Below are 13219 nucleotides of genomic sequence, written 5' to 3'. Positions count from 1 at the left end.
AAGAGGTTACTCAGGGAAGTGGTTGCATCACTATGCCTGGAGGTATTTAAAAGACATGTAGATGTGCCACTTAGGCACATGGTTCAGTGTTGGACTTCACAGTGCTAGGTTAACAATTGGACTTGACGATCTTAAAGGTTTTTTCCAACCTAAATGATTCCATGACTTTACACTAAATAGTGTCTTCCAGCACCCAAAAACCTTTTGCCCAGAATCAACAGCCATTACTGACAATAGCACTGTATAGTCTGTCACTACCTTCCAAAGTACTTGTGGATATGCTCATGTGCACATTTGACTTATCCACCCTTAGAGCAGAAATTCCAGTTTTTGTTATTATGTGTTTTTGTCATGGTTTAACCACAGCTAGAACTAATTCCACATAGCCTCTCGCTTGCTCCTCCCCACAGTGAGATGGGGAAGAGAATCAGAAGGGTAAATGTAAGAAAATTCATGGGCTGGATAAAGAGAGTTTAACAGATAAAGCAAAAGCCACCTGCATAAACAAAACAAAACAAAGAATTAATTCACCACTTGCTATGGGCAAGCAGGTGTTCAGCCACCCCTAGGACAGCAGGACTCCATCACATCTAACAGTGACTTGGGAAGAAAAACACCATCAACATGAACATCCCCTCTGCTTCTTCCCCCAGATTTCTATGCTGCTGCTGCTGGCATACAAGGAATATCCAGCTGTCCTGGCTGTTCCCTCCCAACTCCTTGTGCACTCCAACTTCCTCGCTGATGGAGTGGGATGAGGAACAGAAAAGGCCTTGACTGTGTGAGCACTGCTAAGCAGTAACTAAAACATCCCTATGACATCAACACTCTTTCCAGCACAAATCCAAATCACAACACCAGACCCGCTAAAATTAAGTATATTCCAGTCAAAACTAGTACAATTTTTCCACAGTTGTTTTCAGTGTTTGTTTATTTACAGGATGTGTGATTACAGACTCAAAACAACTAAAGTGTGTGTGAGCTGGGTAAGTTCCACCAAGGTGGGATTGTGCGCTGTTCCACAGCCTGCCCCTGGAGCCTCTAGTCCAGCCAGAATGGCTATTAGCCACTAGCACACCGAAAACTCCACCTTGGGGGAGGGCCCCAAGAGACCAGAGTAGATAAAAGCCATTGCACAAAAGATGCACGTGCCATGTTCCTCTTGTCTTGGATTTATAGCAGCTGAGACCACATTGCAACCAAGGTGGTAGCTACATCTTTCTTTCTTTCTCTTTTTTCTCTCTCTCTTTTTCTTTTCCTAACTTCCTCTTCTAGAAATCTGGGTAACTTTAAGTTGGATGGGTTAAAGTTTGCTTAATCAGTGCTTTGTGAAATACTTTATTTTGATTAAATGTTGCTTTAAAGTTGCCAAGTTCCTGATCTTTTAAGGTTTGTCAGTAAAAGTTTGTTGTTTAATCTCTTGAGAATGTTGTCACATTTCTCCTATGCACCTGCCTCAAGGTATAGAAAAACCTAAGACCCTTTAAGAAACTTGGCAAGTGAGTCTGCGACTTAGCACAAGACACTGACTATTTTGTAGGATATGACAGATATGTCTGCAGAACATTTAAAATAACAGGCCTACTCTTCAGAGTGAGGAAAGTAAACTCTGAAAGGTCTCTTCTAGGAACCTTAAAGTAACCTGTGAAATGCCAAGATCCAAGGAATTTGAAAACCAGTTCTCATTCACAATTGTATTGCAGAATACGAATACCACTCCACTACAAATATGATATAATACAGCATATATCACACACTCATTGTGCTCAACACTAATCCATAGTAAAGGAAGTCATCTTTAGAGAAAGAAAGGCTATAAATATATGCAAAAAAGACTATAAAACATATACAGTACTTATGATTCTTGAAATAGCTTAATTTCAATGTATTTTTGCTTTTTGTAAAACTTTACTGCAAAAACTATTTTATCAGAACTCTCTCTTTGAGAATTGGTACATTATCTATACTAAAATGGGCCTTGAATCAGATTAGTTTACATTCAAATCAATCAAATTCTCATTTTCTTCATAAAGGTATATCTAAGACAAATGAAATTCCACTAACTTTATCTGCTATTCCAATGCCAGCCTGAATATTCACATTTTGCTTTTGTTGCGTGCTACACACACTGAATTCAATTTATCTTCTACTCATACTCTTGCCTGTGTGGTCATTTCCCTTTGTTACAAGGATCCCTCCCACTTAGTACACTGTTTTTGGTTGATGTGAAAAGAGCCTGTTGGTCTAAATATTCCTAAAATAATTTGAAGATTTGCAATAGCAACACTTTTTAAAGGTCTTATTTGATTCACACCTTATAAACAGAATGAGGAACATATATCCTTCACATTTTGATCAAAACCTGGGAGTGCATGTCTAATCTTTGCTTAACTTAAACTGTCTCTAAATCCTCACAATAAGTTTTACTAAAGTGATGCAAAAAATATGGTTTTCTGCAAGCATTGCAGTTATTCTGAAATTTTTTTTAGAATTTGTTGTGAAAATCAAAGTTTAAGAAAAAAAAATTTCTGTGCTATTTTATTATTTCAATTTATTGCAATGAAGAGAACATTCATTAATTTTACCAGTGAAATACACTGCAAATGTTTCTAGGAATTATTTATTGTATTATTGCAAGTTTCTAATAACAGTACAAAGCACATGTCAGGAACTGAATCCTAAAAGAGATGACTAGATAGACAGTAACTCTACAGGGAAAGCCTAGAATTAGCTAATTTCTGTTTTGCTGTACTTGTGCAGGCTGTTCTTATATCATTCTAATTCCTCCATAAACATGTTTTTCAGCATCAAGTCAAAAGCCTTAAAGAAATCAGTACAGAATAAATGAATTGCACTTGCTTTATCTACTAAGCACACTACTCCAAATATTTTTCTGTGTTTTTCCAGATTACTATTAAATATATTGTTTCTTTAACTTTTTAAATTTATTTGCATATCGGATTTATCCCTATTTTGCTGAGGACTGACATTAGGAAGACCAGTCTGTAGCTGAGAAAAGTTGACCAGTTTACCCTCTTTAAAATTAATTGTGAAACCTTAGCTTCTTTCAGATGCTGGAGCTTTTTCAGCATTTCAAGGCTTACTGAAAAATCAACATTAACAGCCCAGAGAGATCCTTAGCCATATCCTTTAAACCTATTAGTCATAAATTACATGACTACACTTGTAAGCGTTTAGCATTAGAAAAGCCAATCACCACATTCTTTGCTTTCATCAGCTCTTCATGTGGCATGATTCAGATACATGTTTATTTCCCAAATAGAACCAATATATTTGTTGAAGATCCAGACATTTACTGATAATTCTATGCTCGATATCAAGAGAAAGATCCTTTTTTTTTCTTCTTTAAATATGCATTGTTCTACCAGGATCTATATGAAAGTATCTCCTTCAGTTATTACTGTTTCTAATAGGTATAAGTCCTGTATCCTATGGTATTCCATACTAATTTTCTATAAATCCTCTATTATAAGACATATTTAATACTTTTGTTGTTGTTTTGTGACATATGACTACTCTCTTTTACATTCCAAATCATTGAAATTTCTAATGAGTGGGACCTTTTTTCTCTGGAGTAACTGTAGCTTTTCTGGGACTCACTCAGGTATTCTTAAAGAGCTCATTGTTACCTCTCATATTTTTCACAGTTTTATTTCTTTCTCCCAACTTCTGTTTTCAACCCACAATGGCATTTAGCCTGCAATTTTTAGAGCACTTTGAAAAGAGCATTGGCCATAACTATTTCTGGATAAAAACAATGAATTATTTCTGGATAAAGACAATGAACTGATATAGTACATTAGTAAATGCTTAGAGCATATCTGAAGAGATATAAATATTTTACAGGAGAAAGTTTCAATATCATAAAGTCAAATTATTTTTTCCTGTGTTCTTACATTAAAAATACTATAGAGATAACAAGGATAAGGGTATTTGGTAGTTTTCCTGAGTGCATCTGTGAATACCTTGTCCATGTTTTTAGCCATACCTCATAGCACTGGTTTTGTACAACTGTTAGTGTTAAGAATTTTAACCTTGCTGCAATTCTTCATAAATAATCATGTGCCTGTATCATATCCTGCTGCACCAGAGAATCAGGAATAGTGCACACGAATAATTACCTGGAAGTATAGTTGAATATAGAAGGAACTAAACAGATGTTCCAAAACTTCAGTCAGTCTTGAGCCATACATAAATAAAAGATAGCCAAATATTTTCTCAGACTTCATATCTCTCTGGGGCTCTTTTGCAACTGAAAACACAAAATATAAAATAAGCTTATCTAGAAAAGGTCTGTATCCTTGTTTTGTGTTCCCTGGGTAAGAGAAGATTGAGGTCCTGGCTCAGTATCTAATCAGTTAAAATATTTTTTTTTTTACTTCACGCAACACATTCATGTATGTGCCAAATCTGTTTCAGATACACATTTAAAATAATGAAATCAACGGCATAACTACATTCCTGATCTAATTCTTGTTCTTTCAGTCAACACTACTAGTTTACTTCTGCCCTTGGCCTCTTAATCCATTTCACTAATGAATTTTTTTACCCTCTGAACATCTATAGAATATTCTGGCTGTGTGCATGCTCTGGCCTTTATCACTAAACACTCCATTTTCTACACAGATGTTTACTATTATCTCCCCCTTTTATCTTGGCTTATATATAGGCTTTTCATCACTGGATTTGTCCTATTAATCTTGTTCTATTTTTTTAAAGCAAGATCTGGATGGTTTTTCCTTTTTTTAGAAATGCATTAGATGACACAATGGTGTATGAAAGGTGTTGAATTCTGAGTCAGGTCATCTAAAGCCCTTTGGTTATCTATTTAGGTTCAAGAAAAGGCTTTTTCTAATGCCTTGAGTGAGAAGCAATGGAGAGTAGATAACTAATGACTCAAGCTGAGGATAAAATTCTGCATTAGGTTCTCAGAAATGATGCTTCCTCAGGAAGAATTATTGTTTTGCACACTAGCCAAGAGTGCAAAGTCTAGGAATGTTGCACTTCTTTTCAGGACGAGTCAGCATTTTGTAGAAATTTTATGTCTTACAACCAGCCATGCCCAAAGGCTATGTAAACTTTAGCTTATTTCTGCCAGTGCATCCTCTCACTTCTATCCTCAGAGCTCAGATGTGATGGGGCTTACACAGCTATGGGGTGTGAGAGACATGTTCTCTCTTTCTTATGGGTTTTATTCCTATCATTTTTCTTATCATGTGAAACATCAGATTGTAAATTCTTTGAACTGTGCTAATATCTTTTTTGCTCTTGATCTGAAGCTCATTCAATACCTCAGTACTAGAAAAGGGGTTAAGGTTTAGTTAATGTTTTCTCATGGTACATTAGCTAGACCTGACCTACTTTCAGGACAGACTTTGTCCAGCTGAATCACACCTACCACATAGACTATATTACAGACTCTTTGTTTGCCCTCTCTTGCCTTGGAGATAGCAAAAACTTTACAGTGATAAAAACTGCTATAAAGACAGAAAAAAAGGAGGAATATAAACTGATCAATTTTCTTACACTTTGTAACCTCATTTTGATGCAGAAAAGCTTTGTAATTTTTTTTCCTTCGATTAGTAGTACATAGATATTAGTTTAAAGCAAAGCATGGGGAGAACAGGAAGACCTGCAGTCTGTGCTACTTGTCAGAGTATTATAACAAAACTTATAATAATAAAAGAAAAAAATAATTTAAAAAACCTAACTTCTGGATACTATTTATTTCTCTTTTGTTGCCTTCTGAAACATTGCCCTCCATCACTTCCAGCAATGTATATGCTCCAAACATGTTGTCACTCCCAGATAAGCTTAATAGCTCTTGTACCGGAACTTCCTTAAAGATTAATAATGACCTGATGAACTCATCTCTATTTTATTGTGAACCAGTTAAGTAATCTGTTGAATTCTTTCACTCTAATAAAGTAGTTTTTCACAGAGTCACAGGCTCGTATGAGTCCCTGTGTGCACTGTAGCCTGGAATCAGTCCTCTGTAGGTGCAGGACTTGGCATTCCCCTCACTGAACTTCAGATATCTAGGACCAGCTTTACTTAGTAAATGGTACATCAGGTGAAGAGTCATTCTGTCCAGCTTGATATCTGCTAAAGGGTTTAATGAAATTCCCTTTGGAAACTCACTCTTCTCCTTGAGTAAGTATAGAAAGTTATCTTTATATACGTAACTGATTTTTAAATAGCCAAGGGTATGTGGACTGAAATCTAGAATTACTCTGCATTTTTTGTTTCGTTAATTTTTCCTCATTTGTATTGTATATTGTATTCACTATTTGCTTGTACAAAATATGTTTGTCATTTTACCCTCTACCACATGCCATGAACTTAAGTCATCAATTAACAAAATTCAATTAATTCAGTAGGATGAATTTCTTTTAAGGTCATAAGGTAGTAAGTGATCTTGCCATACCCAGGCCGCTTAGCATTTTTCTTCTCTCATTGAAGGTCAGATCTGCTTGCCATCAACTAGACACTGAATGTAGTTGAGCCCACCCAGCAGGCAGATCCCACAGAGACAGACAAGGAAAACTTTTTCTAATGAAGATAAATCCAGTGTCAGGCAGGATTCTGCTAGCACAGAAGTGATGCCCTGATTAACTCAGTTATAAGCATGGAGGGTTTATTGGAAGTGAATAAAGGTGAATTTAAAAAGATTGGCAGCTTTACTACAAGTTATGATCCTATTTGAAGAAAGCAAAGCCTAAGGATTGACCTTTCTAAAGGACAGGGTCACAGATGTGTGCTCTGTGAAAATCACGTGGAGAATTACTCAGGCTTCAGAGCCTTCAGTCGGACTGAGATGTGAAAATAGACTTTAAATTAAACCAGACTAACTCAATTAAAAGCATGCTATTATCACTTCTTATTTTTCCAAGTAAAGGACTTCATAAAGTTTGCGTTTCAGTAAGTGAAATCACTTTCAGTTTTACTTTAATGTTTTTATACTTTTAATAAGTATTCAAGCAGGGATGCCAAACAGTAAGTATCCCAAGAGCACGACAAGGTCTGTTAAGGCTCATCTATTGCCAAGCAGTGACATGTCACAAATAAAACAAGGTCCTCAAATGTTTATGGAGTACTCCTCTATTGAGCTGCAAGAGAGTTCTCAAAGTCTCTTATTGCCAGAATGCATTTGACAGACAACAGATAACAAAGCAAGAGTCTCAGATCCACTGGTACTCTCAGAATTCGTCCTAGAAATAAGTGGCAAACCTGTTTGTGCTAGATTCACAAGGTGATTTTAGGCTCAGCACTGCACTGTGAAACTTGCAGGCAATTTGTCAGAGACATTGTAAACCCAAGGCAGTAAATGGTATCTCTACTGAGACAGAAGAGGAATCAAAAAAACCCCTAAGCTTATGAACAAGAAATTTTTGTAAGGTAGGTTAGCTAAAGCAAATCAGAGGAAACTGAGCTCCAACTCACAAAGATTGGGAATTCACATCAGTTTAGGACTTGCTAGACAGGCATTCGCACTCAATTTTTCTTCCCTTTCAGACCATTCACCTGGTACTTGACATAAATGGAAGGTACCAGGAAGGTTTAGATTGGATATTAGGAAAAATTTCTTCACCAAAAATGTTGTCTAGCACTAGAACAGGCTGCCAAGGGAAGTGCTTGAGTCACCGTCCCTGAAGGTATTTATAAGATATGTAGATGTGGTGCTTGGTAACATGGTTTAGTGGTGGAGTTGGCAGTGCTGAATTAACAGTTGGATTTGATGATCTTAAAGGTTTTCTCCAACCTTTATTGTTGTATGATTCTGTGAAGTAAGAGAGGTCTTTTCATCTGAAAGGTAAAGTTTGATCTAGACTTAGTATGTATAATATTTCCCTGACAGAAAATAATAACAATAAAAAATCAATCTCCTCTTTTTCATGCAACAATTTTAAATTCTGTACAAAAATTTATTTTCTGTACTGAAAAGTCTCAGCCTGAAAATTCCTCTGTGTTACATGATACTCTACAGCATAGGATCAGTTATGGTTTAAAGCACCTTGCTAACTGAGCCGACCAGACACTTACTAACTGAGAGAGGGGGACTGCAGAATAGTGGACATGATGTGAATTGTAAAAAATTGCTGATAAAAGCTTCTCATTAAACTGTTTAGAAATCCTGTGAAGATCTACTGTTGTAATTAGACAGGAAGCAAAACTCGTATTGGCTTTACAAACTGTACTATTTTGAGCATTCCTTTTAAAATTCTGTATGCTACAGAGTTCAGAAGTTTAATGACAAAGAATAAAGATGTTCTATTTTAGAGATTATCCACAATGACACGGGACTGAAATTTGGCAAATATCCATTTTCATCCAGATAGAGATTAAAAATAATAGTGTAAGGATCTGACAACTAACCTTCTTGTCATCACTGAACAGTACATTTCAGTTGTCTCATATGTAATATTTCCACATAATGATACTTTTCTAGGGCAGTAATTTCTTTCTAATACTAGAAAGACTTTTATGGAGATACCAGTGTAAAAAGAAGTATTAGGAAGAGAATAGGACTATTAATGAATTAAGTAAGGGGATACAATTATACAGAATGTTTAAAGTATTGAATTCTCTCTTCTATTCCTCTTCAGAAAAGAAAAAAAAAACCTAACCTCGCCTTCCAAAAAAGAATTCCCACAAAAAAAAAACCCAAACAAACAGAAAAGAACTCTAAGCTGTTATAAAATAAAATATATGAATATAATAAAATTATTAGTGATAATTTTAAAAGTGATAAAAAAGTGGGAAAAATACATTAGAAAGCAACCACTTTAAATCACTGTTTCTGACATCCTTGTAGATGAGGTGATATGCTTTTTTCTCAGGTAAAATTCCATCCTGAAACCCTTTAAAAACAACCAAAAATTTAGTATTGACTGCAAGACCCTACAGATACTAATTATCAGCAACTGAAAATAGTTTTTGATATACTGAGGGTCAACTGGGGAAATATGAGAATATATTTAGAAAAATATTTATTTTCTAAAACAATAAGGAGAATATTTATGCTAAGAACTGATAATAAAGTATACAACAGAAACATAAGAAGCTATAAGGGTATAACACTCTCTACGTCTTGAAAATCAATTTATAAAGCGTACAAATAATGAAGTAAAAATAACAATAGATTAAATTAAAATCATGAAACAATCAATACAATATTTATATGTTTAGGTTTTACCTTTTAAAAAATCGTACAGAGTATAATACGGAAATAATCAGTGATGTAATGGAATTAAAACAAAAGTTTGAGTGACAGATTATGCTTTTGATATTAATACTACTAAACTCAAGTGGCAGACTATCTTCTCCTCACATAACTATCTTTAAGTTTCCAAACTGGAACCAAATACTTCACACATTTTCCTAGAATTCACTTTGATAAAATTAAATGAATTAGCAGGCACTGTCTGCATGTCTTTGCCTCTCTTTCAAAGGATGTTTAAAAATATGCTTCTGAAAGCTCAACATTACTAAAAAGAAAATTACCACCTCTGGGCATTTTATACAGCTGTTTACAAGCTGCTTTTATCTCCACAGTGCATTAAGAACCACAGATTTTTTAACTCAGAAAGAGCTTTGCAGACTAGTAAATTGATATGAAACTTGAGAAATTCCATGGCTGTTAACATGCAACACACAGTGACATGCAATGATGCCTAAATCTCCTGACTCACTAGTCAGATTAACTGAGTACAGAAGCACAGCATCCTGATACACTTTAGCAGTACATCATTAGTGTTATTTATTTGCACTACTTTAGCACTCGGCACTGAACATGGATCAAAACAAGACAGCCCCTGCCCCAAGAGCTCACAATCTAAATATAGAAGCTGAAACAAAAGATGACTGTAGACAGACAAGGAACAAAGAGAAAGCAGTGAGATGTGGCTGATCTTGCCATACCAGGAGATTTATGTTTTTACTTTGCTTTGTTTTTAAAGAACTCCTTGGAGTAATAAAGTGAAGGAGGAATTTGGAAAAGCATAAAAGAAACATTTTTCAGTTGTTTATATAGAGATACTCTCCCAACAGACGGCAGGAGGAAAAACACAGAGGTTCTTGCATAAAAGTCAAACAAGATGGCCTCAGAGATTTAGTAGGTGCAGAAATGACCTTTTGAAATACCACGGCATCAGTTGAATTATTTTGTTTGAATCAACTGATTTAAAGAAGGAAAAACAGGAAAGTATAATAACTCTTCAATTTTTTTTAGAGTTACAGGTAATTGTGGAATTGTTTGAGGGCTGACTCCTTCCAAGGCTATTAGGATTGCATTCACTGTGTAAAAACTAAACTGGTTTTTGGGTTCCATTACACTTTCTTATCTATCTTTAGTTTCAGTTAAGTGTCTAATTGTGCTAAAGTTAAGAGCATTTTCTGAATCGCATTGATAGCCATTGCAAGCAGATGAAGAGCAGTGTTCATGAAGCAGAGAGCAATACATCGGAAGCAGTTCTGTTCTCATTCACACTACAAGCCTCTGTGCTGTTCTCAGTAGATCTATATGATGGGGGTTTTTGCTTTACTTCAGGACCCCTCAAATACAGGAGAGGTATATATATTCAAGAAAAGAAAAAGAACAGAAGGTTAAGTGGAATGAATATGAGACTAACTATAAGAACTTAAGCGATTGGTGAAGGTGATACCAGAGTTTAATGTATTAAAATACCTTTGCTGAACCATAGTAATTGTGAAACTGTGTGTGCCATGATCTTAGCCTGGGAGCAGACCTGCTTATCCCTCTTTCATTAGAGATCACTGGAGGACAGGTCTCTGTGTTCTTTCCTCCACACAATGGTTGGCTCTGTACAGGCACTCCAGCATGTCTTTAAATCAATAGTCAAATGGTTCAGTGCAAGATTACATAGAGGTCATAACCTGGAATCATACTATCAAAGTCAGGGGATTTGCTATCATATAAAACTATTGTTGAACAAGAAAGGAGCTACAAAACCGTACTTTAAAGAAAACATGAAGTTTATCTGAGGCATCCTAATTACTGAACTACTTTTCCTTTCTTTTTTATGTGTGTGACTCTCACTGTCAAAACATTATTCTTTGCTCCTAAAGAACGTATCAGCCCTAGGGATCAAAAATCAGATGGCTTATTTCACTTTGCTCTTAACATCGGCTTTTTTTTTCGATCTGTGACAAATACATATTAGGCTATATTCTGCTTTAACTGTCAATAAACCTTCTGGCCTAAATTTGTAAAATGTTACATATTTTTGAACTAAAGCTTTCACTAAAAGTACCTGAATCAAAATTTTTAACAATTTTACTTATGGATTTTCTAAGAGGCTATATGTATCTAGTAGAACTTCTTTGATTTCACAGAAACATTAAAAGTGTCATACTTTTATCACTTGAGTGATATTAATCAAGTCCAATATTACATCTCCCATAGTAGCCCAAAATCACAATGCCACAGTTAAGTGCAAGAGAAGCCAAGTGGAAAGTGGTTAAAGTTCATGTCTCTTTACATTTCGATTCAATCTTACATGCATATATTTCTGTTTTTCTAACGCATCAAACAGTTCAATGACATTAAAGGATCTCATTATGGATACTTCCATTATCTCAACACAATGTAGGTGAATGTCTGGGAGAGAGTTAGCACAAAGCCCAAGACTTTTGCGTTGCTTCTTGGCAAACATATTATTGAAATGAAGGTGAGTGAGGGATCATTCACATAAAGACCAAAAATAATAAGGTACCTACAGAAATCGGATGCTGAATTTAAAGAAGTCAACTGGAGAGAAGAAATTAAAAAACCAAAACCAAACAAACAAAAACTCCACACCAAAAGGAAGCAAATATCGTTATCTCAGTAAAAAGTTGAATACTGCATTAGGCATATAGTGAACACTACAGAGTAGCAAGGGAAACCTGTTTCCTCTGACTACCTTCATGATTTACTGCTTTGCTGCTTTCTGTAGTTTGTTGTTTACTCACATCTGGCCTACCAGGCATGCATGCGGGTACAAATGGTAGTTTCTGTCATAAAAAACCCAGCATTATTTGTTAATTATTTGCTAATCAGGCTCTTCTGGCCAGAACAAGTGTGACTGGAGGATTTCATAGTCCTCATTACACTAGGACAAAATTACACTAAAGGGAAACTACTGTCAGCTTTCAATATAACCACAAAAATTCTGAGTGAAGATATATTCTGTAAAGAATATGTGTAATACAAAATGTCTGTAAACTGAGTTTTAACACCAGTGAGTACTTATTGAAATGGACCTTTGAGAATATGAACATTACACCTGAATCAAGGCTGAAAAGGGAAAGCTTTGATTTCTTTTAAGCTTGGCCTAAATAATAGACAACATCAATATTCCACCCATGGGTAGTGAGGAGTTAAGTGTTTCTATAACTGTTTTCTGCTATTTGATCCAGGTGGGAGAACAGATTCATCTCACAGAGAAATGCACACAGGCACAGACACAGAACTTCACATACTGTTTTCATCACAAGGTTATATATTTACACTTAGCAGTTTGAGACACACAACCACTTAATCTCTCAAAGTGCATCTGATTTTGCATAATTAGTATTAGAGATTGAAGAGAGGATTTGTTTTTTCCTGTGGTCAGTTGCGATACAGCTACCTGTAAAACAGAGGAAAAAACCATAACTTGTTGCCCCCAAGCCTAATACACAGACCCCACAGAAGAAGGTGGCATCCAAATGATGGGCAAAGTGTCAACCATAGCCCCAGAAGAACTCAGTGTCAGCGTCATCACTGTCACCAATGGCCGAAGCTACCATTCTGAAGCAGCATGGGTTTATGTCGAGGCAAATTAAAATGATTGGAATAGGTCTTCACCTGAAACAAATTAGTCTAGCTTCGACTGAGGACATGGTCCATCACCTCTATGGCACATAGAGGATCTGGTAATCTAAGTGCAGTACAACTATCATTTTTTTCCTTGTGGATTTACATTTAGCTGTTGCCATAAACATTTGATGAAGAGCTAGCACACGCCTGGGGCTTATAGGACATGTTACTGTAGCAACCAGAAGAATGATCTTTTTTTCATACCTTGGAAATAATCTAAATTGAGATCAAAAGGGGGATGGCGAAAGTCAAAGAAATCTGTCCAACAGTGCATTAGCGAAGTATATCACAGTCATGTCAAGGGTTTTGAAGGAAATAGCATGTACTAGTTTTCCA

Source organism: Manacus vitellinus, unplaced genomic scaffold (genome assembly GCF_001715985.3).
Source record: "Manacus vitellinus isolate BGI_N305 unplaced genomic scaffold, ASM171598v3 scaffold_2_pilon, whole genome shotgun sequence".
NCBI lineage: Eukaryota > Metazoa > Chordata > Aves > Passeriformes > Pipridae > Manacus > Manacus vitellinus.
Note: the sequence above shows the minus strand (reverse complement) of the source record.